Below are 3,582 nucleotides of genomic sequence, written 5' to 3'. Positions count from 1 at the left end.
TCTGAGGCTGAAGAAGAGTGTCTTGACAAATGTCTTGATTGCGGTTCTCTGTTGGTCTTTTAAAATGAATGCGCTGTCGATTTCTTTTATAACAGACGCGATAGCGGAATCTAAACATCTCAATCCTCCAGCTGCAGTCGTCTTCATGTATGTAACGCTGCAGCCCGGAGACCCGCAGGTGGGAGGAGCTTATGCCGCAAGTGGGAGGAGCTTTTGCCGCAAGTAGGAGGGATTTCACAAATGTGCAAGACGGAGGAGTTTATGCCACACGTGGGAGGAGCTTATGCGGAAATCCTCAAGCTGTCATTGCCGAGGACGGCGGTGAATGAGTATGACAGGAAGTAGCGACAGTAATGAAAGTAAACGATCAAATATTAGGTTCCTCATCATGGTCTGATTTCTTACAGCTTTGTTATTATTGTGTGTCCAATACCACTCACTGTCAATGATGAAGTCACGTCTTTACACCTTTTACCATACTTAAAGTGATGGTGTTTTAAATTCATCAGGCTGTAGGCCTTATTCAAGCATATTTCTGAATATTAGCGACATATTCTATAGTATCAAGTAAATGAACATATTAAAATGTGATGCAATTGGACTCAGTGAAGTGATTGTGTAAATACATGAAATACATGAAAAACATTTGGTTAATGTAAAAAAAAAAAAAAGTTACCATCCATCTTTACTGCATTTTTAAAAAAAAATAGCAGACTAATGTTCTTCTGAACGTGTTACACATATATTACATTTAAATCTCAGGGTGGATACATTCTTTTTTTCAATGAATAAAATCACGTACAAGTCACTCAGAATTGATTGCAAAAGTGTTTATTTTATTTTATTATTTTTAGTCTCTTTTTTTATTTGTAAGGACACTATATCAGCTCATTAGAACTGATCTGCATGCAGTGAAAACGGCAAAATCCAGGGTGGAAGGTTTCTGAATAAATGCCCTGGAGCTCACCTCGCTTTCCCTTCCCAGCATAACCTGGTGGATACACAAGAAGCACAACAAGAACTAGGGTTTATAGTTGATATTGAACATTTACAAACATTAAGAATAATTTCTCAGCTCTGTAGGTCCATGCCATGCAAGTGAATGGTGTCCAGAACTTTTAAACTCCAAGGAATGACATAAGTAAATTTGATTTTTAGTTTTCCTTTAGACTAACAACTAGTTTATTCATCACCAATTTACACAAAACGTACCAGGTGTGAAGAAGAACTTCAAGTAGTATGTTCTTCAGCAACGCTCCTGATAACTGAAAAGATAGCAACAGTTAGCACAGGCCGTTAAACAATGTTAAAAAGCACATTATATAACATTATTCCTCCAACTACCTTGAAGATGAAGCATGATGGAGGGTCATCGTCTTTTAACAGCTCATTCTTAAAGAAAAATATAAGTGGATTAAAGTTGTTCTATGATACACATTTTAAATCATCATTAAAATTGATTTTTAGGTAATTTAGTTAGTAATTTAAGTAATTTAAGTAATTTAAATAATTTAAAATTAGCTGACCAATATTATAGTAACATAGTTTGAAACCCAGATTAGTGTATGTATTTTGTTTCATATCAAAGTTCTTACTTTTGCAAGTTCAGTTTTTTTTCCTTCCCATAGGTTTCAGGGAGTGCAGAGCATTCTTCTTCTTCTGAAAGAGGATTAGAATAAAAAAATGTGATACAGTTATCCAATCATTTTTAATTTGACAAAAAAATATCAGCAAAATATAAAAAGCTGACAATACCAGCTACAACAGCTCGTTTCTCTTTCTCCCATGTCTTCCACGATTTGATTGTCATGCAACAAAAACAAATAAAGTAAGCAATAGAACAAGTACAATATCAAAATTAATTGAATGCAAGGATGCATTACATTGATCACAAATTACAGTTAAGACTTTTGTAAATACAAAAAAAAAAATCTAATTAATGGTCCATTTTTTATATATATATATATATATATATATATATATATATATATATATATATATATATATATATATATATATATATATATATATAAACGTATTCACCAATGAATACAACAAAATTTCAACTTTTGTCAAAAATGATTGCATATACGATCTCCTATTCATAGTGAATATAACAATAATATTTTGGTCAACTTACACCCATGTACTACCAGCCAAGATAAATGGGACTGAAGGTGGCCTGTTGCCTGGAAGTTCTCATCAAATTTGTTATTGTCCTTAGGACAAAGTGGACAGTGAAATGTTGTGCACTTGAGGCATACCTGCACATCTTTCACTGATAAGTGAACCTAAAACACAATAACATGCGTTTCACATTTATTTCCCTGATTGTTATGAGTAATAATAATTATGATATTAAAACAAATGTTTCAAATACATTACTTTGTGGATTACGCAGAAAAAATGCATAACAATGAAAACAAGTATTAAAAGAATTGCATTGTACAATTAAGTTAGGAGTTGTATTCTAATATAAAATCCATTTACAAAACATTTAAGACATTTACAATTTGAAAATTAATGCAGTCCTAAAACGTACAAAAATTACACTGCCACAATACCTTATTATGGTCTTCAGAATGCATAATCTGGAGAGCAAATTGTAGAAATGGAATACAGAAAAGATCTTGTCATGCACGTTACAGATTTTGTAATTTGTGTGCTTCTAAAAAAACGACAGAAATGTATTTGGATACACTTTACCCTTATTCTTTTTTAATACATCAAGACAAAAAACACTGTGCAAACGCCATTATGAAATGGTCTTTTTCAGAATTTATTATGCTTTTTTACCATAGACAGTATATGTTTTTTAACAAACTAAAAACTGTAGGCCTACAACAAGCTTACCCCTTCATCTCAACGGCATGTGAAAGCGGTGTTCTTCTTTGTTTTCTGATGGATCGCAACAAAACTTACACATTACTGCCACCCACTGTGGAGCATAAACCAATAGCTACTACAACACAGGTGATACTAAATAAACCAATCAAAATCCTCTGGAAGTTTGTACAGCCCACTTGCGGGTAAAGCTCCACCCACTTGCTGCTAACCCACCCATTTGCAGCTGGCTCCGACCTCCGTTTACACCCTACTCGTCGTCTTTGTGGAAAACCAATTCAACCCAACCTGGCCCATCATCTGTCCATCATCGATTAAAGCCCGTCCTGACAATTTGATTGGCTCGGCTTTCTGGGAGCCGAAACATAATTACTCCTCCTTTGGGGTCTTTCTACCCCAAAATATCATGTTTAATTCAATGTTATGCTGATTGTACTAGTCAATTTATGATTTTTAAACCAAATCCTAACCTTAATCCTATAGGAACAAACACAGGTTTTACTATAGCATTTTTACAGTATTTTTTAACGAAGTCAAGTGTAAAATGCAGGTCATCCTGAAAACCGAACAAGATCTGCATTGAGAGCATTCACACTGCATTGAGATCTGTTTGCACATGCATGGAGACTTTAAGAGTGTTTGAGGATAAGAGCATGTTTCATCTGTGAACCGAAGGACGGAGATAAATCAACATGAAAGTGTGTGTCATGCAGGTCAGATCAGAGGATCGGTATTAGC

At 34.4% G+C, this 3,582-nt stretch overlaps 1 long non-coding RNA gene across 1 annotated transcript; it reads right to left on the bottom strand.

Annotated features, from left to right (window-relative positions):
• Positions 1–1,219: 1,219 nt before the first annotated feature.
• On the bottom strand, positions 1,220–2,668 carry LOC306999424. The gene is made up of 6 exons (XR_013797847.1): positions 2,565–2,668; positions 2,265–2,291; positions 1,756–1,789; positions 1,596–1,659; positions 1,345–1,392; positions 1,220–1,265 (listed from the first exon to the last, which is right to left on the bottom strand). It is a non-coding gene; the product is annotated as an uncharacterized lncRNA (long non-coding RNA).
• Positions 2,669–3,582: the final 914 nt, after the last annotated feature.

This window comes from Phoxinus phoxinus (genome assembly GCF_949152265.1).
Source record: "Phoxinus phoxinus genome assembly, chromosome: 5".
Classification (NCBI taxonomy): domain Eukaryota; kingdom Metazoa; phylum Chordata; class Actinopteri; order Cypriniformes; family Leuciscidae; genus Phoxinus; species Phoxinus phoxinus.
Note: the sequence above shows the minus strand (reverse complement) of the source record. Positions and strands in the feature narration are given on the sequence as shown.